At 42.3% G+C, this 24,935-nt stretch overlaps 1 protein-coding gene across 1 annotated transcript in view; it reads left to right on the top strand.

The window, feature by feature from the left end:
* Window positions 1–3,923: 3,923 nt before the first annotated feature.
* The window catches only part of OBSCN (obscurin, cytoskeletal calmodulin and titin-interacting RhoGEF), a 301,099-nt gene continuing 280,087 nt past the window's right edge, over window positions 3,924–24,935 (top strand). Inside the window, 2 exon segments of the mRNA XM_045004158.1 lie at window positions 3,924–3,959; window positions 11,490–11,555. The gene's annotated coding sequence lies outside the window, so the exon portion shown is untranslated.

Here is a 24,935-nt window from a genome sequence, read left to right as displayed (position 1 = left end):
GTCCTTTGCTGTTTACCCAGTGTACATTATACGAAGGAACCACACATGTACAGTAGGTCCAATCAACAGAGTTTACTAGTATACAGCATGCAGAGTCTAGCTACATATTGACTTTGCTGTTTTGGCAGGGTTCTGTTGGCTTCTGAAGGAGACAATGAGAACTCAAACGACTCAGGGGATACTACCCAATTCCTATACACTACAAAGGTGTTATCATTCTGATCTGGTAGTGTTTTACATTTGCATTGCACTGATATAAATAAATACAAAAGGTTCAGGACAATGGCTTATTATGCAATTAATGGAGCAGAATCTAAAATTCCTCTGTGCCCTATGGGGAGGGCTTGAAGGATAATGTTATGAGGCAGGCACAATTGCATATTAAAATTCAGAAAAAAAGGGATTTCCCACTTCCTCAAAAACTGTGTGGATGAATAAACAATAAGACCATGTAACAGGAAACAATATTTTTTTAAAGATAGTAATATGCATGCTAATGTACAAGACTGTCTCCTTAACGGAAAGGACTGTGAGCTGTTCAAGCAATTAACAAGCAATTAGGGATTGCCTCTTTTTGGACCCCAATCCCAAATGGAGCCTTTGGTGGCTACCATAATATACTGGTAAATATTTATTATTATTTATTAATAAATAATTAACCAACACAAAGGGAGGGAAAAGTTAAGCTGGCTTCTGAGAGAGAAATTACTTGTTTTTATCCTTCTCCAGGCTAAGCTTCACAATGTGACTCCTGGATGGTTAATGCTTTTCTGTAAATCCATGTTTTTCTAGCTCCTGGGACCTAGCAGTGATCTCTCTCCTACCTTATAGTGATGCAATGCCATTGACTGCAGTGGAGTCACTCCTTATTCTCTCCAGCGCGGATGAGAATATTGCCTTGGAGTCCCCGTCCTAAATCTGGAAGGGAATAACAGTGCAGGCCACATTTTAAACCTTAATTAAACTCATACACGTAAGTCAATGCACGTTTGCAGTTGTAAGTGACAGCAGAATATGGTGCTTCACGTCCAGGTCAGATAAGATTGTAGTCATTTTTTTTTTAAATTATGAAATAGAAGTGCTAAAGATTTACTAGACACACAGCATGGTTCATTTACTTGCTGTGTGAAAACATCAAATAAAGGTAGAATACAATTATTGAAGTAGCTACTGTATCTTAATGCATCTTGCAAATATTTGTGGCTATCATTTCGGCCCTAAAAGATAGCAGTTCAAAACATAACCGTGCAATAGTGAACTGTTTTAATGTATATCCCCCTGCAAGAAAATATTAAAGTATTTTTTAGGGTTTAATAAGCCATATAGTAGAGGGAAAGTCTTATCTTTTCCCTCCACAGGTATATAAAGCCTTAACCACAAATTAACAGAGGTAGGGTATGGGGAGCCCACAGATCTCTGCAGGGAATCCTTGTGCCCTGCTGTTTTGAGGGGCAAGGCAGAGGAATTGGTGAGTGTAGCTTCACTGGCCATTTCCCACCTTCACAATTCTGTCTTTGTAGCCTGGAGGAGAATTTCATCCATCCCCGATCCCCACAGACCTCCTTGGTGCACAGCACATTTATTGGTGGATTTTGAGGTCAGAAGTGACCGTTCAGATCATCCTGTCTGACCTCCTGCATATAGTACAGGCTATAGAACTACACCCAGACAGTATGTCCAGAAAAAGTTACCACCTAAATAGAAAACAAGCAGACGGGGGGTTGGATTTAACAAAAGCAAGTGAATGAAAGGTGAAGTGAAGCATGTGTTGTTAATGCCACATTTTTTTATTAGCACTTCTTGGAGTGATTGGTGCATCTACATTTTAAAGGCCTCCTGAACAAAGTGTGTTTTAAGGAGAGGATGGAGACCAAGCAGGTGGTAATGACCAGGGTTTAGTCATGCCTCACATTGTCTCTATCACGTAAGTAAGTTATTGCCCTCTCTTTACAGTTGTGAAATTTTGAGGTTCTCCTTTTATTGTAATGGAACCTCTAGCCATGCTTAATCATCTGCATTTAGAAGGCATCACAAAGATCAAAATGCATATGAATTGGGTATGAATGTAGGCAACTTTCCCATGCTCATTGGTGTGGTGTCTGAGCACCATTATATGTTCCTTTATTGCTCATGCTACTACCTCTAGTGTCTGCAGGCTGCAGTGCGTCTACTTTAACTGATACCTCAATAAAACCCAATGGCATCTGCTATCAACAGCTTCCCTTTTCCCCATTTCAGCAGAGATTCTTGAGCAGGGAGTGAAGTTCTATTCCATTTTAAGCATACTTGTGTCTAATGTTGGTTCTGCTGTTCAAATTAAATTTCTGAAAACAGAAATAGATGACAGCAGCTAAGAAAACTCTGGTCTCTAGGTTCATGCATTTATAAACTACACGACCTTTGAAGGCTCCACATTCATGTGCTTTTGATGCGTGATAAAACTAGTAAGGGTTTCATCTATGGGGAAAAAAACCAAAGCTCCCTAAAATAGAAAGGCCCACTGGGCCCAGTTCAAATATGATGTGGAAATAGGCTCCCGTTCTTTGACTGGAAGCCCTTTGGGGCAGGGACTGTCTTTGTTGTGTGTTTGTACAATGCCTAGCACAGTGGGATCCTGATCCAGGCCTGTGGGGCCTAGCTCCTATCACACTGCAAATAATAACTAGACTCACTTAGACCTACTTACACCCATTCTACACCTAGATGTGAGGTGTAGTGCAATTTACTTTGGGGCCTAAATGCTGTTCTGACACACTCCCTCTGCAACTCTATCCTCTGGGTGGCCCTGGTTCATCGCCTTTGCATTTGGCACATGGAGCATTAAAACAGCCATCACAGAGTTTACAAATGATTGAGAACTGGTATGCAGGAAATAACTTTCACACACCCCGTGTTTCATAGCATCATCCACAAAGGAGGAGAATGCATGGCTCTGGAGCTAAATCAGTGGGCTGAGAGCTAAACTGGCCTCTCAGAATTTGCAAGTTGCCTAACATAATACCATTTCTATGCCAATATTAATACCCTGTCCCTCTGATAATCTACATATGTTCATAATGTGTGTGGTATTTGCATCCTTTTTTCTGGTTGCAACAATAACTTGCTCTCGTATGTCCTAGTCAAAAGAGCAAACTTTCTGAATAAAAGAAAGGTGTAACTAATACACCTCTACCTCGATATAACGCTGTCCTCGGGAGCCAAAATATCTTACTGCGTTATAGGTGAAACCGTGTTATATTGAACTTGCTTTGATCCACCAGAGTGCGCAGCCCCGCCCTCCCGAGCACTGCTTTACCGCATTATATCCGAATTCGTGTTATATCGGGTCGCGTTATATCAAGGTAGAGGTGTACATATAATATATATTTTAAGGAAACTTCCGATCCTTCCCAAAAGGAAAGTTTGTCAGAACAAGCAGCCAAGATTGGCACCCTTCAAGTTTGACTCTCTCCTTTCCTACCCTGCCAGTTTATTTGCGACCCCCTTTGCCTTCAACTGATTGCCCAGAATGCTATCCGCCCTCAGCCTCTAACACAGACGTTAGTCATGTCACTTCATGCATTATAAGAAAGTGCTCAGAAACTACAGTGAGAACAGCAGTATGAGACGCTATATAGAATAGAATATAGAATTTGAGGTTGAAGCTCTGTTTTTTTTCTTCCCCAGTATACCCCCAAATAAGTATTAGGCTGAATATAAATTCAGCTTGATTAAATACTACAAAAAACACAGCTATCTAGACTATCAAGGTGCCATACTAACATGTAGGAAGAAGTCTGTTACTGCTGCAGAGATCTTATCGGCTAGGCTTACAACAAAATGAAATGGATGAACCCAGGCAGAAGAGAGGATGAGGTAACAATAAAATTAGCATGTTTCTGCATAATAAGCAGTTGTTTGAGTTTGCCTCTGGTCTAGCCATTGTCAGCTGGCCATAATCTGTAAGCATCATGGAAGAGGTAAGTCACCATCATGAAAGAGATAGCTCAGTGGTTTGAGCATTGGCCTGCTAAACCCAGAGTTGTAAATTCAATCCTTGAGGGGGCCACTTAGGGATCTGGGGCAAAATCAGTATGTGGTCCTGCTAGTGAAGGCAGGGGGCTGGACTCAATGACCCTTCAGGGTCCCTTCCAGTTCTAGGAGATAGGTATATCTCCATTATATAAACCAGAGGAGATTTGACAGAGGATAAGGTGATGGCTTTCTTTTATGTTGATGTTTTCTTCCTGATTAAGGCTCTGATTGAAGAAAGGATTTAAGCATGTGCCTAATTTTGAGCATATGAGTAATCCCACTGACTTCAATGGAGACTACACATGCTCTTAAAACTAGGCATGTGTTTAAGTATCTCTCTGAATGGGGGCCTAAGTCTTGTAATAACGTGTTTCATATTATAAATTATCTTGTTTCATTTTGTGTCTTAGTGTTAATCTGAATATTGATTTTTGTATGGAAAGAAAAGGCCTCTATTCCCTTCTATCTTCCCAGCCGCCTACATTGTCTGATGACTACATGGGCTCTAAAGATATGTCTTGGGTGGTCTGGATAAAGTTTGATGAGACTGGTGATGTTTTGATACCTCTTGGCAAAGAATGGCATATTGCCGTGCAGATGGAGGCTACCTCCATGTTAGGGTTAGGTAATAACTCGCTATAACAGATACACTTCATGTTGGATAGTGAAACCCTGCCCAGCAAAAAGTACTAAACCCCAACAATGCAAACTTTGTTTTGAGGAATCCTTATTTGAAAACATTATTTGGATTAAGCCCTCAGTGAGGTTAATGTCTCCCCTGAAAGAAATCTGTCTGTCTGCAACATTACATTGAGAGTTTCCTCTCAAGTTTGCAAATGTTTTCAAAGAGGAAGGCGGACATAAAGATGTGAAGTTACTTACAGGGCTATTGAATGATGCAAAATAATACATGGAGAAATCCTTATAAAGCAAATATTTTAGAGCAGGTTGAGGGAGTCCTTAGCAATGGAAGGATATCTGAAGAATAAATCTTTCAACAATGTGACTATTGTCTAAAGGGGAATATTATCTAGACACGGAAACTGCACGCTGGACTTGACATTCACCCATTGGTTATCCCCCGGGATGTGAAAAGTCTTTTGAAGAGAACAAATCCAAGGAGGAGATTTTATAAACCTTAATCATACTTTACATCTTCATGAGGAAACTCTTCAGTGATATGGACCTCATCAAAGAAGCAACAACACAATATTCAAAAAGAATTAGGCACTTTTCCTGGATAGTATAATGTAGATACTCCAGAGAAGACGTTCCTTCTATGAAGAAAACTAAATGTAACTTGTATCTGTCATATATGAAACTTAGAAGGAACCTTACATGATATAATGGCAAGTAGTTGCAGATGTGCCTCCAAGAATTTTTTATACTCTTTGTAAGCAGAAAAAGTTCCAACTCTTCTCCAAATGGAGACCATAACACACACATATCTAGACCAAACACATCCTCTTCCTGGGGTTTGGCTCTATTGCTAACTCAGATAACAATAACGAACATATCTCAACCTAAGCTTGTTCCCCAATGTTCAGACATCCAAGAGATTTCTCTGCAGGACTTCTTGATGCCAAACCTTTGTTCCCTATGGCCAAGAGAGATTCCAATCCCTCTAATAACTTAGATGAAGCTAATTGGATCCACCTGCTGGTATGAATCTGCCATCATTAGACTTCTCTTACCTCAACATCTAGCAACAAACTAGAAGCCAAAGTTGAGAGAATTGCTTCCTTCTAAAACCTTTTATTAATGAGAACTCTGAAAATAATCATGCTGAAATATATCATTTAAATTATGATTAGATAATTCCCCCCCACCACTCATTAAAAATATTTTTCTAATAACCCCCACCCAATCAGGCTAGAGTCTGTGCTGGCTTTTATAACTTGTGCAACTCCATTGAAAGCTGTAAGTCGTTCTGCATAGAATTTGACCTATACTCTCAAAATAATCAACAGCCTGCATAACCCATTAGAGTTTTCAGTATCCAAATGAGATGATAACCCACCCCTTCCCCTAAAATAAACATTAGTCTCTGATGTACTCCAGGTCCTTCTTAAATATCTATCTCATTACAGCTGACTGAATTGACTTGTATATAGCTGCCTATTGATCCTCCCAATGTCTACTTCTGTCTGTCCTCAAATTGGCCTTTCGCAAACTTTTGAAAGCTGAGCCCATCTTCAGAAAAGTTCAGCCAATCTCACCCCTGTCCCCTTTTTGCCATGCTAATATGGGGTGTCTTCCTCTTAATGTATACATCTTCTGTGTACCTCTTCTTCTCCAACTAGTCCTTTGTGCCTTCAGGGACCTGTGCCGCATCCTTTCGGAGATGCTACCTTAGGCCAGGGGTTCTCACAACAAAATTTTTGGTTGCCTCAGAGTGCGGCCACCAACTGTTGCTGGTGGCCACTCTGACAATTTTTCCTAAAATACTTACTTAACTTTAGGGAAAACAAATAAATATCCACATATACACGTCCAAATCATTGTAATTTATCTATGTAGGTGTTTTGTTTGTTTGTTTTGTTTTTTGCAGACTCATAATAAAAATAATTACAGTTATCTCTGTTCTTTACTGGACATAAACAGAACAGAAACACAGATAAGGTACTTTGCCCATTCTTGTCTTTTGTCTGGTTTCTTTTGCTTTTATGGTTGCCTTTAAAAAAAAAGCTTGTTAGTTACTAAGTCTGCTGTGAAAAGTGATATTAAGAAACATACAAATATCACTTTTCACAGCAGACTTACTCAGCCCTGGCAAGCCCGGGGACAAATTAAGCCTTTGATGGGGAAGTGGGTACAGGGCCCAGGGGCAACGGGTCACTGCGGGAGGAGCAGTGGCCAGAGGTAGTGGGGGGGGAGGAGGAGCTCAGGGCCAGAGCCTGCCTCCACACAGCCAGGGAACGGAACCCGAAGGCCCATGCCCAGGGAATAGGGCCCGGGGACGGAGCCTGAATCCTGTGGCTGGAGCCTGCCACCCACTACTCCAGGGATGAAGCCTGACCCCATCGCCCTGGGGAAGATGGGGAACTCACCGGCTGCCTACTCCTCCAGCTTGTGTGTCTCCAGAGGGGGGCAGGGCCCAGCCACTGCTGGTGGCCAGGGAAGGGCCAGCTGCCTTGCCCCCCAATCACCAGCCAGGAGGCTGTGGCCACAAGAAAAGCCCATGGTGGCCGCATTTGAGAAATGCTGCCTTAAGCTATGAGCCACTTGGAGGAGGGACCATCCCTTCTAGTGTTTGGAAAGTAACTGGCACGTGTTGGGTGCTAACACAAATAAAGATTAGAGCTGGTTGAAAAATATCAATCACTTTTTTTGTGGGAAAATTTCCTTTATTTTTCCTTTTCATCAAAATTTCCCATGAAAAGTTGTCAGTTCTCAATGTAAAACCAAAGCCTGAGCATTTAATTTTAATAAAAAAAAATCAGTTTTTGAAAACAAAAACTTTTTACCAAAGTAAATTATTGGGTTTTGTGTGTTTGGTGTAAAACAGGGAAAAAAAATTTGTTACGTTCTGTGAAAATTGTAATTTAATTTGAATTTTTTTTGACAAAGCAGTTTTTTTCCCTGAAAAAGTACTTTTTGACCAAAAATGTCAATCAGCTCTAATAAACAGGAATACGCAAATCAAACTTAGTGAACCCAATGCTTGCTGGGCTGTATTAAAACAAAGAATCTTACTGACTCCAAAGGATGAGCAGGAGTTGTGAAAGCAGCAAAGCATTTTGAATCCGTTTGGAATTGCTTTATCCTCAGTGCAGAGAGAGTTTAGATGGGGAGTGTTGCATTTTTGCAAAGCTCCCAAGCTTCACATTGGTCCCATATTTTTATAAAAACAAGGAATTTTATGAATTAAAAACCCTTTCAATAAAGGTTGCTAACTAAGGTTAATAAAAGTTAGCAGTGTGACTTAGTGGATAGGGCACTGAAATAGGAGTTAGAAGAGCTAGGTTCTATTTCTCCCTCTGCCACTGATCTGTTGCATGACCTTGGGCAAGTCACTTCTCCCTTTGTGGCGTGGATGAGAGAACAAATCTTATGTGACTGATGCTAGTCATGTCACTTAACTAGACTTGGAAGGATTTGATTTTTGTTGGTTATTTTTTTTATTGATTTCACCACACAAAGTGACAAAAAATATTTCAATTGAAGAGAATTGAAATTTGCAGATTAGCAAAGTAAGAAAAAACGCTGCTTGAGAACTTCTTAGAGTTTGATTTAAGGATATTTACTATGTATATTTTGACATGTGATGTTGACAATTCCTGTTTCAACGGTTATAAAGCTTTAACTTTTTGAATCTCAACATCTACTGTCATTAAACAATTATTTGACCCCCCCGCCCAATGTCAAGCAACTGTGAAAATTCAAATTGATAAAAATAAATCAGTACGATCTGTTGGAATTATAAACAAATAAAAATTGAATTCTGCCAAGCCTACACATGCATGAGTGGAGATGGTTCAGATACTACAGTGATGATGGTGGTACGAGGACAGATATAGAATAGAAAAACATTAAAGCTGAAACATACGCTTGCGAAGGTATGTAACACTTAAATGCTTAAATGTGGAGCAGATCTTATTTGAGAGGTTCGAAAAGCTTATTTCTCCTTTTTTTCAATGTAACTTTTCATAGACCTCTCTACTTTTGTGTCTTATCTGGGACATGAAGCAGAAGCGCCAGTAGATATATCGGAGATAGGGGAACAATGAACGATTCATGTAAACCCCACAGGCGAGTCCTTCCAGGAGATAAAGGGGCAGGTGCTTTAAGTGGCTGGAACAGAAGGGTAACTTGAGACCCACTGTCGAAAACAGCTCAGCAACAATGCCCTTTGCCCACACATCCACTTCAGCCTTGGGCCCACAGAGTCCATTAGGTATATTGTTGTGGGGTGAAGGCTGTGGATGGAACTTCAGAAATTAAATGTTGTAGGAGTGGTTCTGGTTTCAGGACCCAGGATATTCCCTTCCTTGGTCCCTTCGAAGTTTTCTGTTGGGTGCTCAGTGTACAGGACCTTGAATCATTTGGAGACTTTCCTGAGGTTCACCCGATTGCAACAGATTCTTAGAAGGTGGACATCCTCACCACACTTACAGCAGAAGTGTGAGGGATCCTAGGGATGATGGTCTCATCACGGGGGGGTGATCCTCATGCTCTCAGCCTCTCTGGAAATAGTCTCTCTCTTTCATTCTCTCTTGGTCAGGTGGACAAGTTCCTTAACTTCTGGTCATCTGAGAGGGTGGCACATTATTTTCTGGGGGTCTCATGGACAGGACAGCTATGTTCCTTTGGAGTTCTGCCAGGTGTTTCTTCATAAGCATGGCGTCAGACTGGTTCATCCCTGACAGCTTCAAGGGCTCTCACTCTCACAGAAGTTCCTCTAGTTGGGCTCTTGGGAGTCTTTCAAAGACCATACACTGTTCACAAACCAAAAACCAACCAACCAAACAACAAATTTTTTTTTGCAACTATGTATAACAGCGCCACCTGGTGACTCCAGCCATAACAATAATACTGAATTTCAAGTGGTGTACGTGATTTCTATTACATCATTGGTCATTGTTTGTGCAACTATAACCTGAAGCAATTGTTTCCAATTTCAGAAATCTCATGGCAGGCATTAGCCTGAAAGGTCTAATTCTTGTCTATTGTTTTAAGTGCTGTTGTGCTTTGAAAAGTGACTATGTAGAAGTAGAGATAAGGTGGGTGAGGTAATATCTTTTATTGGACCAGCTACACAGGTCCTGAAGAAGAGCTCTTCTCTGGAAGCTTGAAAGCTTGTCTCTCTTACTAACAGAAGTTGGTCCAATAACAGATATTGTCTCATCCACTTTGTGTGTCTAATATCCTTGGACTGACACAGCTACAACAACACTCCATATGTAAAAGTAGCACATTCTTACTCAACTAGTACTGTTCCCAGTGTGTATTTGGGATGTTATCTTCTTAATTTCCTGCCCCAAATAAGTATTGACTACTTTTCTCTCCTGTTTACCCATGCACAGCCAGTGCAGCTATGGGAGAATGAGCGGGATTCTATTCAGTGTTAGAGCAGCAAAGAGTCCTGTGGCACCTTATAGACTAACAGACGTATTGGAGCATGAGCTTTCATGGGTGAATACCCACTTTGTCGGATGCGTGTAGTGGAAATTTCCAGGGGCAGGTATATATATGCAAGCAAGAATCAGGCTGGAGATAACGAGGTTAGTTCAATCAGGGTGGATGAGGCCCTCTTCTAGCAGTTGAGGTATGAGCACCAAGGGAGGAGATACTGCTTTTGTAGTTGGCTAGCCATTCACAGTCTTGGTTTAATCCTGAGCTGATGGTATCAAACTTGCAGTTGAACTGAAGCTCAGCGGTTTCTCTTTGAATTCTGGTCCTGAAGTTTTTTTGCTGCAGGATGGCTACCTTTAGATCTGCTATTGTCTGTTAGCCTATAAGGTGCCACAGGACTCTTTGCTGCTTTTACAGATCCAGACTAACACGGCTACCTCTCTGACACTATTCAGTGTTGTGCATTATCAACAGTTATTGACTAAGTTCCAATTGCGGAATCTTCATCAGCAGGAATGTGTAGACTAGAATGAATTCTTGGGTTCGAGGCTGTGTTTGAGGAAGTGGTAGTTGGGCAAATAACTTTTTTACTTGTAATGCGAGACAATATGACCAGGAGTCACAGAGGCAGAAAATCTGCAATCTCACTATGCCATTTTTGCAGAGTCAATTTTCAGAGCAGAAGCACACTTTAATATTTGGAGAAAGAGTGGCACCGTCAGTTTTGTTCATTTGCTGTTTATTCGTTGTTCTGCAAATGTCCTTGGTCAAAGAAGCCAACCCTAAAATGAGCTCTTTCTTCCATAAACCCCGTTACTGATCTGAAAGGGAATTCCTCTTTTTACTAAGGGAGACACTTGTAACACAGATAAACTTTGCCAACAGCCTGTTCTCCTGTCCCTGTTTAACAGCTATCACTTGGCTCTAGGATATACACTTGAGAAGCAGTCCTGACAAATCCTGGCACCAGAGCCTGTTACACACACACACACACACACACACACATGCTCACACCTCTGCTGATTTTTTTTTTTTTTTTTTTTCCTCTTTGGATGGGCCGATTGAGTCCCTAGGACTATGCCCTTTCGCCTCTCTACCAGATGAAATTTAATCTCTCCAGTAAATGACACCCAGGGCTATTTTGGAGCTGGGAGGCAGAAGGAGAGCAAAGCACGTCAGCAATTCGAGTGGAGGAGGACAGCCAGGGGGAGGGGTGGGGCCGGGGGCGACACAGCCTACACCCCAAGCAGTGGAAACACTGCAGGGGGACTAAGGGACCTTTTACTGCACGTCCGCACCATCGCTGGGGTTTCTGTTTTATTTACTGGAAGGGAGGGGGGACCAAAACCCAGATGGTCTCCCCATGTCCCCCACACCTCATTTCCCCCCTTTTCTCTCAGTAAGGATCTGCTGTCCCTCACCCCGATGAGAGCCGCTTGCCTTCTCAGACTCTGACAAGACTCCAGGTAAGGTCCTGAGGGGGAATATTGGGGAGCAGCTCATCTGAGGAAGGCAGAGGGACTTGTTCATGGCTGAGGGAAGAAGGCGATTTCGGAGTCCACGTTAATTACATCTGAGTGTTTATTGCCTTGTTAAAGGCATTTGAGGTGAAAGGCGACAGAGCTGAAGGTCAAGGAGACATTGGCCTGGGCAGTATTTGGATTGTTTCACTGGATTATTTTGCCTGGGCGACCAGGAGACTAAAGAACAGCCTCCAAAAGAGATGTGGAAAGATGGAGAAAAGAGGGTTGGAGAGGTTACTTGCAGGGGATTAACTTTGACCTTTGGAGCTTGTGGATGTCAACCTGTGTGACAGATGGGCTTGGTGTTGGGGGTGGGGAAGCTGGGTGTTGGGAGGGAGGGATTTTATTTTATTTCATTTCCAAGGCATAAACCAAGTGTTGCTTTTCTCTTTGGTAAGTTTTTCACTGAGCTCCTCTCCGTCCCCATGTCGGTGCCAATTCAAGCTGCAACCCCCCCCCCCCCCTTTCTCAGCTCGCATTTCTGCAAATGGCTCTGAGGAGAGATGGAGCAGGACAGCTGGGGCTATTTTCAGAGTGACAGCTCAGGGCAATGGAGCGGGCATGATGGCAGTGATGTCCACCTTTTAAAATACAGGCGTGTTTCTGGAGAATGCCATTGTCACAAAGGGGATTTTTCTTTTTCTGTGTATCTTTTTGTTTTGTTTTGAGAATGACAAAACTTTCTGGGTGGCCTGGCTGTTTAAAAACGTTAAAAGGTTATTTCCATTACAGCTGGGTGTTAACTGAACATTTTAAGATGTGGCTTTAAAGTAGGTTGGGATTGTTCTGATCTAGGGTTTTGGTTTGGGCCTATCGTGTGTGTGATAGATAGATTAGATTGCCACATTACAGCATTGCTAACCTCAAGCATTCAAAAATCATGACTCAACCATAAAAGAGAAATCCTGAGATTCTTAAAGTTGGGGATCTTTTCCTTGGCTTACTGGTTGCTGAATATTTAGTGTGCTTTAGGGTTACATTTTCAGTCTTTTTCCTGCAACCACCAGGGCTAGAAAAGTACTGCTTTTAAAAATGAAAGCTGCAATTGTCACAAGAATAGCTTGTCCCAGGAGCTGGGGCAGCAGGGAAACACCAAATAGTGCAAGACTTGTGATAAAACTTACGAGGGTTATGACTCCCATGAATTGCTAGTTATGACCCTGGCAAGCTATGGTAGTATCCCTTTCCTCATCCCTCCCACTTTGCCCTGTTTTCCTCATGCCAAAGGGCAGGAACGATGATTCCCAAACTCCAAAAGCTCCAATATATTATCTATTTATGCATCATCGTGTCAGCATGTGTGATGGCTGGCAGTGCATGATTCTGTACAGAAAAATAAAAGGCACAGATCCTGCCTCAACAAGCTAACTAAGGGCCTGGTCCTGCAACATGCTGAGTGCTCATCGAAGTCAGTGGGAGTTGGTGCTGAGCACCTTGCAGGAGTGAGTCCCAAATTAAGCCCCAATCCTGAAATGAGGTCCGTGTGGGTGGAACCCTGCCCTTGCACGGAGCTCATTGCAGGATCAGGGCTGTTTAAGGACTGAGGGGGAAAGAACAATGGATGGAGAGGGATGAGGTTTTCAAAAAATAAGACCATCTAGGGCCCTGATCCAGCGGATGAGTTTAGGCACCTAAATCATCTCATTGATGTCTATAGTCTGCTCACATGCTTAATGTTAAGCACATAATTAAGAGCTTGTCTGATTGGGGAGCTGGGGGTGTTGTTTCTGGAGTGTGCGCATGCTGCATTAGTTCTGAGGGGTTTTGTAATATTTTATTTAATTTAGTTGCACTCGATTAGTCATCAGAAATGTCCAGGCTGCTGTGGCTCAGCAATAGAGGTTATGAAAGCTAAGGGGAAGGACATTCCATCCACTCCCATTAACTGACCTTTGAGGATGCCAGGTGGTTATGCTGTCCCTTACGGCTGTGTAAATCTGTAGTAACTCCGTTGGTTCCAGTGGAGTTACTCCACATTTAAACTGGCACAACTGAGATGAAAATCTGGCCTCTCAGTTATGGACACGAGTGCTGCTATGAAATGGTCACCAGTGAATTCTGCCACATTTAAGGCTTTTAGGGTAAAATTCAGCCCAGGTCAGATGATCTTTGCATACATCATTTAAGTAAGGGTGTGAGTGGTAGACAGAGACATCTGCAGGTCGTTTGCACTAGTGTGAATGTCATCCTTGCACATTCAGTCTGGTGTAATGTTGGGCTCTGTCCATTGATTATGGAGCCACTTGAATAGCTCTGTAGTTAAGTTTGCAGCTGGCGTGGAATGCTTGCCCTGGGACTTTCGCCTGTTTGTTTGTTTAGTAAAGCTAGCTCATTCCCTGGGAGATCATGAAAGGTAACAGGGCAGACGGATCACTGCAGTTTGCCATTAGCAGCTCTTCTATAGACTTCAATGGAAATTAGCACTTCCCTACTTCTTTGTCCATATTACTTTTCTTCCCAGTTCAATATTTCAATGATGTGTTTATTTTATATAAAACAATCTGTCTGACTGTTGCATGTAAATCACAGAATAACAGTATTCTTTATTTTATTTTATCAGATGACATTTGGGGTGGTTTTTTTCTGAAAGCTCCAGCTCCAAGAGTCAGGTGATTATATGAGACTCTCAGTTATCTATTTTTTTTAAGTAAGTTTCTAGCCCTCATTACTGCAGAGAAAAGCTTGGAAATGTTTCCTCCAAAGTCTCAAAAGCTAGAAAGTACAGAAAAAGGCACTAGATTTAATATTTTTAAAAAATCTCATGATTTTTGAACATGTGGGATTGTCACTAGTGTTGTACAGTGTAACATAGAGTGGTAAAGAATAAACAATTATTGTTGTCCTCAGTCAAACTTGCCTTCTCATGGCTTTTTAAAGGAGAGAGTGAAAACTGACTCAGGATTTCAGGCTGTGACTCATATGTAGCAATCTGCATGGAACTTGGAGGGAGGAGCACTGGTTGCAGGAAGGAAGAGTTTGGAGGAGGCACCCGGAAGTCAGTCTGTGGGCATATGGTTAGAATGCTAGCTGCAGCTGTAGCACCTGCGTAAATAGTTTTCTTAATAAAGAACCAGTTTAGTTTTAGAAACACAAAGTCCTCTCATCTTACTACCCAGCATGTTGTACATAAAATATGGTGGCACTAGTCAGCCTAGTGAGACTGACAGCAAGGAAGAGAGTGTGACTAACAATCAAACAAAGCAGCACCTGGAAACAGAACAAACAGGCAGCATGGAGGGTCTTGGGCCATCAGGAGGTGCCATTTTCTGGCAACACCTCTGGTTTTGGCTAAGATTTTACCTTGCATAGTTAGAAATCCACCTCACACCTGCCTAACATTTTTAAAGCTACTGGTTACAAATGTGCATAACATATACACAAATTTACCTCAGGATGAATTTTATTGGATATATAGTCCAGTGCTCATCACACCTCACAATCACATTTGTACCTGGTCACTATGATAGCGACTTTTTGACAGGTCTCTGTTGAGTTCTGGGACAGACCTCGGGTCTCGTATATGGTTGTCACATGAACTCCTTTAACTTTCCCTCCCTCAGTGTTTCTTCAGCTTTTCTGTGCTCTTCGCATGATGCAGACAAAGGCTAGGAATTTCGAAACGCCTCCAGTTTCAGAAGTACCTGGATTTTTGCTGGGACTTACTCAGTAGATTCATAGATGTGAAGGCCAGAAGGGTGATAATCTAATCCAGGGGTTGGCAACCTGCGGAATGAGTGCCAAAGGCGGCATGTGAGCTGATTTTTAGTGGCACTCTGCTGCCAGCCGAGGTCCTGGCCACTGGCCCCACTCAGCCCGCTGCCAGTCTGGGGTTCCGTCTGCCGGCCCCTGTAAATGTAAAATGTATGACTGGCATGCAAAACCTTAAATTACAGTAAATAAATGAAGACTTGGCACACCACTTCTCAAAGGTTGCTGACCCCTGACTATATGACAGGCCAGAGAATTGTATCTAGTGCTTTCTGTAGTGAACCAGTATCTTGTATTGTGCTCCTAACTCCCTTTAAGCATTCCCCACCTAACTTCTTTAATGCCAGTTTTGTCCCCTTTGCAATGGGTTACATAGCAAGGCTGGGATGAAGTATATTGCTAAAAAAAAAAAAATACAAAGCCCAGAACTATTTTTTTTTCTACTTATAGTCCTGATGCTGGCAGGTGCTTAGGGCAAAGTCAATGGGAGTTGAGGGTGCTTAACCAATTTATTGGACTGGGCCCTAAATTAGCATAGATGCACGGAGCCCCATACATCTTCTTTGTATATATTTATTAAGCTTTTCAATCTTTTTTTCTTATAACAAACCAACCAAAGTCTAAGTGCCAACCTATACAACAGATACAGAAATACAAGCGACCAGAAACAAGAAAAGACCAAGATATTTTCACAATGCTTAGATTCCCATGTACTAATCACAATATTTCCAGCACACAGATTTTTATGGCACATATCACACAATTAAACAAACAAACAAAAATCATTCGAGGGGAAATGGTGGTATATGGGAGGGTGCAGAAGAGACAAAGAGGAAAGGGGACATGGAGGGAGTGTGTGGATTTACCTCCTGTGTGGCTCTTTAAAACCCCAGTGGTTAGGGTACTAGCTTTGGAGACCCAGGTTCAATTCGCTGCTTCACCACAGACTTCCTGTGTGATCTTGGGGGTTGGACTAAGTGACCTCCTGAGGTCTCTTCCAACCCTCATCTTCTATGATTCTAAGTAATATAATCGCTCTGTGCCTCAGTTTCCCATCTGTAAAATGGGGATAATGGTACTTCCCTACCACACAGGTATGTTGTGATGATAAAGACATTAGCAATTGTGAAGTACTTTGAGAACTATGGATGAAAAGAGCTATGTATCATTTTATTATTATCAGAAAGTAATGAAGATTTTACTCTTGGGAAGAGTAAAGGGGGAGATAAGGAATGGAATGAGGAGGACCTGGCTTTTCATGTTGTACCTTTAAAGAAGGATTAGGGAAAGGCCATGAATTGATTCATTTGTTGTTTTAATTAATGAGTCTACGCACTGGTTTGTGTTGCCCCAGTGTAGTGGTCCATGTAGCTAGGCATTGTGCTATTTAGTAACAACAAATCAGTTGTGTCGTCTCAGAGGATAACTTATTATGATCAATCAGGGCCCTGCGCCTGCATAAAGAAACCCACTGCCTTAACAGCAAAGCATCCGTAGCCCTTTTGTTCAGCAGTGTCTCTTTCCAGGAGCACTTTAAACCCTCTTGCTCTGTGGCCTGGCTGCTGACTGGTTCCCAAATTGATTCTGAGATAAGGGGTTTGATCTAAAAAACCTGAGGCCTGCCTAAGAGGCCCCCCACTATTCCTGTGACACCCTGCCTCAGTTGCTATCAGCAAGGTTGCCTAAGGTGACGCTCCTTGGTAGAAGAGAGAGGACTTTTTCAACTCACTTCCTCCTGAGGGAAATTCTGACCCCTTTGAAGTCACTGGGAGTTTTGCCATTGATGTCAACTGGACCAGGAACTCACCCCAGGTCTGGAACTGCCCACGTTTGTTACCCTACAGGGTGTGCTAAAAGACCTACCCTTTCTCCCTTGCTTGCGTGGAAAGGGGTGTGGGGTAAGGAGGGGTAGCAGTGGGGTAAGGACTCGGGGAGGTGGATTAGTTGTGGTTAGATTTATGATGTTGCTGAGATACTTGATTTCACTGGGGGTAACTGATGGGTCTGTTTCAGTGTCTTTCCTTATTTTTTTTTTTTAAGACAAGTGAATTCACAGCACCTATATTGCAGAGTAATGAAAATCCATATAAATGAATGAAAATATAAGTCCAATTGGACACATTAATGTAAAACCAGACTACCACTCTAGCCCTCAGTGCATTCGTAGATAGCGGTATGTAGGTGAAGACATGGTCCCGCCCCTACATGCTGAACTGGGGAGGTGATATTGGATATGTATGATCAATATTGTAAAATGTACAAGACAAACTGAAATAGGCATTTTAAGCTGACTTCACTTGATAAAGTTTAGTTAAGGTCTCGTTCCAGTAGTACCATTGCCTATGAGACCTAGTGTGGTGCTTGTGGCATGTTTGTACCATGTTTGAACTTGTATTCACTCTGGAAGAGCCTGAATCACTTTCTTTGCTTATTGATCTTTTTCATGGGTTGGGCTGTGGAAGAGACCACACTTGTTAGCGCTGCATGGTCTGCATATACTGTCTTGTCTGTGTATCTATCTATCCATCATTTCTAAGATGCCGGCCATTGTGGTACAATATGCTGTCACCTGCTCATTTTAGTGAGCAGCACTCTTTTTTTATAGCAATGTTGTAAGCTGAGCAGGAGGCAAATGCCCAAGGCTAATACTTTTCAGAATGCCCCAATTTCATGTCTCTCTCTCTCTCCTTTCTTTATTTTGCTAGATGATGTAGCAAATTTCATAGAAAATTTTCTTCAACATTTTTTGTTGAATAAATGAAAACTGGATGTACTTTTTTATTTTATTTTAAAATGTTTATATATTTATTTACTTGTTTGGCATTGAGAGAGCAAACATGGAAGCGTTTGGGTTTAAAACCGAAAACCTTCTGTTTTTGGTGGCCAAAAACTGGAAAAAAAATTGTCAAGTCTCACCATGCAATTAGAGGCAGTATTTTCAGGGTTGAATGTAGGGGTTGGAAAAATGCCTTACAACTTTCCAAATTTTTAAATTTGCATTGAACATATACTCTATCTTATTCCCTTGATACTTTCTCCAAGGAGCTAAAGATATGGCCTTGGAAGCACTCTCTGTACTAAAGTCAGATGGAGTGCTACACCCTGAAAACTTCCTGGCTCAGACCCTCTTGACTCCATCACATGCAGGTTCCTGAATGGAGCAACATGGTGGAACGTCCCCTGATAATTCATCTGCAACTGGTGATGTGTGGCACCCCACTGTAGTTACAAGTATATTTGTATTATTAATTTGTATTCCCACAGCACCTAGGAGCCCTAGTCAGAGACCAGTGCTAGGTGCTGTAGAAACATGGACTCATAGATTATTAGGGTTGGAAGGGACCTCAGGAGATCATCTAGTCCAACCCCCTGCTCAAAGCAGGACCAATCCCCAAATGGCCCCCTCAAGGATTGAACTCACAACCCTGGGTTTAGCAGGCCAATGCTCAAACCACTGAGCCTATCCCTCCCTCCATAGGACAAAATGGCAGTCCTTGTCCCAGAGAGCTGACAACCAAACAGATTTTTGCAAAAATTATATTTTGGTGACTGATTAAATCTCAAATATTCTAATTCAAAAAATGATAGATTTCAACTTTCACTCCTGGTATCTCCAAAATGCCTTTGAATGATTTAAATCAATATTTAACTCTTTCAGTAAAGAACCACCATCTTTCACAAAACACTATATCTAGTGCATAAAATCAGCCTTTAGGATAGGGAAAATGTTAATTTTTAATCCTTCATTTTCCCCCTGCTACTTTAAGTATTTTTCTCAATCTCTGGATTTCGTCTAGCTGGCCTGATTGGTGAGTCGTCACCAGTGCATTAATGCAGTGCCCCACAGCATGTGCCTGGCATGCTGCTAATTTTCCCTGAAACTGTTTTTGTGAGAGCAATTTTCTTTTTGTTATAGCCTGCCTGTCTGTCATCTGCGTACCGGTATATGTGTATTTACACATGCAGTGTTGTTGTAGCCACGAGAACAACAAGGGGAGGGTGAAGTAGTATCTTTTATTGGACCAACTTCTGTCGGTGAGAGACACAAGCTTTCGAGCTTAAGCCCCACCTGAGTGGGCTGAGACAAATCCTTGCAAAGGGCAGCAGGTGGCTGCAATGGGGGAGGATGTTCAGGAAGAATCTGTCTGGGGATTGGTCCTGCTTTGAGCAGGGGGTGGGCCTAGATGACCTCCTGGGGTCCCTTCCAGCCCTGAGATTCTATGGTTCTATGAACAAAGACGGCTAGGAATGAGCAGGCTCCAGCCGTGTCCTGGGATTTGAGACTAAGATTCCAGCTGGGAAGGGCTGGGAGTAGCCTTCTAAGGCAGGAGAGATCCTGGGCAAGCAAGAGACAGAGTGAAAGCTCTCCAGGCAAGGGTGCCAGGGGGCAGGGAGCAAAATGTTAATTCAGGACTTGGAGTTATTGGCTGTGAATAAACTCACACTCCAGAAAGGGGTATTTTGACCTCAGAAAAGTGTGTGGAGTCTGTGTTAGGAGCTCTTTGAGGGAGAAATTATTAGCAGGACACCACAGACACACCCCTGGCCACGAGGTCATGCTTGGGTAGTTGCCAACCCTGTTATAGCCCCTCACTACTGAGTGCTGCACAATCACAATTGGATTTTATCCTTTCAACACCCCTGCTATTATCCCCATTGTACAGATAGGGAACTGAGGCCCAGAGAGATTAGGTGACTCACCCAACGTCACACGGGAAGTCTGTGGCTGAACAGGGAATGGAACCCAAATCTTCTGAGTGCTCAGTCCTTCCTTCCTGCCACAGTGACAGGCACTATAGAAACTCATCTGAAATAATAAAGACAGTCTGTAGATTTGAATGTGTGAATCCTGCCCTGATAGTGGTGATAGAGAAAGGAAAGTTCAGAATGATGGGTCATAGAATCATAGAAGATTGGGGTTGGAAGAGACCTCAGAAGGTCATCTAGTCCAACCCCTGCTCAAGGCAGGACCAACCCCAACTAAATCATCCCAGCCAGGGCTTTGTCACGCCGGGCCTTAAAAACCTCTAAGCATGGAGATTCCACCACCTCCCTAGGCAACCCATTCCAGTGCTTCACCACCCTCCTGGTGAAAAAGTTTTTCCTAATATCCAACCTAAACCTCCCCCACTGCAACTTGAGACCATTACTCCTTGTTCTGTCATCTGCCACCACTGAGAACAGTCTAGATCCATCCTCTTTGGAACCCCCCTTCAGGTAGTTGAAGGCTGCTATCAAATCCCCCCTCACTCTTCTCTTCTGCAGACTAAATAACCCCAGTTCCCTCAGCCTCTCCTTGTAAGTCATGTGCCCCAGCCCCCTAATCATTTTCGTTGCCCTCTGCTGGATTCTCTCCAATTTGTTCACATCCTTTCTGTAGTGGGAGGCCCCAAATTGGACGCAATACTCCAGATGTGGCCTCACCAGTGTCGAATAGAGGGGAATAATCACTTCCCTCGATCTGCTGGCAATGCTCCAATTGATGCAGCCCAAGATGTCGTTAGCCTTCTTGGCAACAAGTGCACATTGCTGACTCATATCCAGCGTCTTGTCCACTGTAATCCCCAGGTCATTTTCTGCAGAACTGCTGCTTAGGTAGTTGGTCCCCAGCCTGTAGCAGTCCATGGGATTCTTCCGTCCGAAGTGCAGGACTCTGCACTTGTTCTTGTTGAACCTCATTAGATTTCTTTTAGCCCAATTGTCCAATTTGTCTAGGTCACTCTGGATCCTATCCTACCCTTTAGCATATCTACCTCTCCCCTCAGCTTAGTGTCATCTACGAACTTGCTGAGGGTGCAATCCATCCCATCATCCAGATCATTAATGAAGATGTTGAACAAAACCAGCCCCAGAACACTCTGCTTGATACCGGTTGCCAACTAGACATCAAGCTGTTGATCATTACTCATTGAGCCCGATGATCTAGCCAGCTTTCTATCCACCTTATAGTCCATTCATCCAATCCAGACTTTTTTAACTTAATAGCAAGAATATAGTCAAGGTATATCACGTCCACTGCTTTCCCCATATCCACAGCGCCAGTTATTTCATCATAGAAAGCAACCAAGTTGGTCAGGCATGACTTGCCCTTGGTGAATCCATGTTGACTGTTCCTGATCACATTCCTCTCCTCCAAGTGCTTCAAAATGGATTCCTTGAGGACCTGCTCCACGATTTTTCCAGGGACTGAGGTGAGACTGAGTGGTCTGTAGTTCCCCATATTCTTCTTCTTCCCTTTTTTTAAAGATGGGCACTACATTAGCCTTTTTCCAATCGTCCGAGACCTCCCCGATTGCTATTGTCTTCAATGAGCTCTGGATTGCTCCCAGGGTGCATATGTACATCTTTTAACCACTGCTGTAATTTCCCCACTTGTAGTTTTACAAATATTTATGATAAATGTATTTTAAAGATTAAAAAATAATGTGGTGAAGGAGTTGAATTTCATAGTAGCTACAGGGTGCGGTAAAGATACATGCAGAAACCTACAGGCCAATGTGGGACATGGTCCTATATGTTTACTTTAGACAAGCAATGTTTCTTGACGCTGCATTTCTCCCTATCTCAGGAGGGTAGTGTAAGTGGGTTTCTAAAGTCAGTATAAAGCCTATGAAGTCTGTGGTAGTAGCTTTAGGGTTCACTTCCTCTTCAGACTGCAGCCACTAGAGAGCTGTCATGCACACAGGAACTGGTCCAACATTCTGTCTAGCACAATAGTTGCCGAACTTTAACAACCTGCGAACCCCTTTCACTAAGATGTCAAGTCTTGCGAACCCGCTCCTAAAAATGAATATTTCCAGAGATTTTCCCCCTTACCTGAGTATAAATGATAAAAGCAGTGTTCATGGAAATATATAAAAAAATATGACATGCTTATTATACACTATTTATTACTACAGTATTTTTATTACATTATGAAAATGGCAACACTCTTCCCAGATCTCACTTTCGTAGCTTGTATCAAGGCACCTATGTTTCATCAAGGAGTATCAGATGTGAAACAGCATGAAGGTATTTAAGAAGCCAATTCAAATAATTCCTCCTACACAAGCATTCAGGTCTTGAGTAGTCCAGGCAAACACACACAACAAAGCTTAAACTTGTTCTTCATAATAATTTTAAAAACAATACTAGCTGCCTATTTAATTTTAAAAACAGCAAAAAATATCCACCTCCTTTTCCATTTCTTATAAGGAGTCTTGAAGTTTAAATCTCCTCAGTGATAGATATGCTTGCTTTGATCTGCTTAGCTCTTGGAAGTCCAGGGGCTCCGGGCTGTTGGCCCCATGCTGCCCGGGGTCCCTAAGGACAGCTCTGGCTGCCATTAGGGAATATTTTCCTGAGAACCCCCTATAACATTTCACAAACCCCCAGGGGTTCACGAACCCCAGTTTGGGAACCACTGGTCTAGCAGAAAGCAATGGTGGTCAGGAAATGCATTTTTTTCCCCTTGAAAATTTTCAGTTAAAATGTTTTCATTTTCATAGAAAATTTTCTTCAACATTTTTTGTTGAAAAAATGAAAACTGAATGTACTTTTTTATTTTATTTTAAATTTTTTATATATTTATTTACTTGTTTGGCATTGAGAGAGCAAACATGGAAGTGTTTGGGTTTAAAACTGAAAACCTTCTGTTTTTGGTGGCCAAAAACTGAAAAAAAAAATTGGTTTGGGGAATTTGGATTTTTTTTTGATGAAACCCTGAACATTTTCAGCAAAAAAGGAATTTTTTTCTTCACAAAAAATTCTGTTTTGTCAAAAAGCCATTTTCTGTCAAATGTAAAGTTTCCAATGAGCTTGAACAGTGACACATTGCAGGAAGGAAGAGAAAATAATGTTTTATTAATGAATAATACTATCATTATAAAGTTTGTGTATGAAAGGAAGATGACATTAATTATTTGATCCAGGTGGGCTTCTAAGGCCTTCCCAGAGTTTCACGGATAGCTTTATTATTTCCCCATTCAAAAATAATCATAGTAAATACATTAATACAATTGCTGCAATTGTGAATCTACATTTATCCAATGATTTCCTAGCACTTTACCAACATTTAATTGCTTTTGGGAGGCTGGCGTTTTGATCTCCAACTGGGGAAACAGATACTGATGATACATTTTTATTTGTATGCATTATTTGTAGTATAGTGATGCTAGATGCTGTGCAAACACATTGTGAGAGTGATGAGTTTACAGTCAATAGCTAAGGCAGACAAAGGGTGGAAGGGGAAACTGAGGCACAGTGTGCCTAAGTGACTTGTTCAAGGTCACGCAGCAGGCCAGTGGCAGAACTGGGAATAGAATCCAGGAGTCCTGATTCCTTGCTCAGACAGTTTTGCTGATTTTAGAACTGATGTCAACATTGAAATATGAGTCAGAGGAGAGAAGGGGGAAAAAGCAGCTGTAGAAATGGTGAATCTTTCTCTCAAGAGACTAAAGCAGATTTTTAGGCCTGGCCCTACTGATGTGTGTGTGGGGGAATCCTGAGAGCATTTGTCATTGGGTGATTTGGTGGGTGGGTTGGTGGCAGGCGGGGAAGCCAAACTGCTGCAGGATTATAGAGGATATTTCTGTCCCACTGACTGCCTAACGTTTCCTTTCGGAGTTACTGAGATGAACAGCAGTCCACCATGCCAGTCATTGAACTGCTTTGTGTGGGAAGCTGAAGGTAAAAAAAAATCAAGGACATAAAAAGATTGGCAATTATCACTAATTAGAGGCCTCAAAGATAGCTCGATGGGTATTAGAATCCCCAACAGGGAAGGGTTCTTTGGCATGATAGGACTGAGTAGATATAGTAGCATACTGAATTGGGACCGACAGTGATTAAGGGCTTCAAATCATTTCAGGGGGTCTTCCCAAGAATCCAATAGCTGGCAAGCTTGTTCTCTATAGTGCGTGCTAATCATGTTCCCAGTGGAGTTTTGCTCTTGTCAGCCATTAGATAGCTCTGTAGCCCTCCCTGTATTTGCTAGCCAAATCCATGAAGGAAGCTCCTTCACTCGTTCTCACTTAGGAAAAAGAGATTCCACCCAGCAGCAGAAAAACAGCCAGCCAGGAATCCATGTCAGGGCTAGTAAAGAAATGTGTGGAGGCTCCCAAGGGGACATGTTGTGCTGTGCGGAATCCATTGGGAAGTTCAAATGGGTTAATATCTGTAACGTTGCTCTTCAGTCCTGCAGAGGCGTATGTGTGAACACTACATGAATGATTAGCACTGCTGCTAATTGCTTTTAACTTTCTCAAGACAAGGCAATGTCAGAATTGTCCTGACCTTCAGTTCCAAGCAGTACTTCAGTTATTTTCTCTGTGCTGATCTGTCTTTGAACAGCTGGGAGCTATTACGCAGCAAGCATTTAAGGCAGCACAAAGTAGGCAGGCAACAAATGAGAAATCTTTCCGAGAGCTTTCAGCCAAACTTTTTTTGAGGAGCCTGACACCCATTTGGATTCAAACTTGCAGTCACCTTTGGAAATGCTCAAGCCATTATTCTGCATTTTCTACAGGAGGTGCAAGTGGCTGCCACTCACTAGTGGTCCTCAGTGAGAAATTAGCCAGAGTTAAATGGTTGTCTTAAATAGCAATTGGGGAATAAAGAGGGTATCACCAATAATGC

The sequence above is a fragment of the Mauremys mutica genome, chromosome 2 (assembly GCF_020497125.1).
Source record: "Mauremys mutica isolate MM-2020 ecotype Southern chromosome 2, ASM2049712v1, whole genome shotgun sequence".
NCBI classification, from domain to species: Eukaryota; Metazoa; Chordata; order Testudines; family Geoemydidae; genus Mauremys; species Mauremys mutica.
The sequence above is the reverse complement of the archived record's forward strand: the minus strand, read 5'-3'. Positions and strand labels throughout refer to the sequence as shown.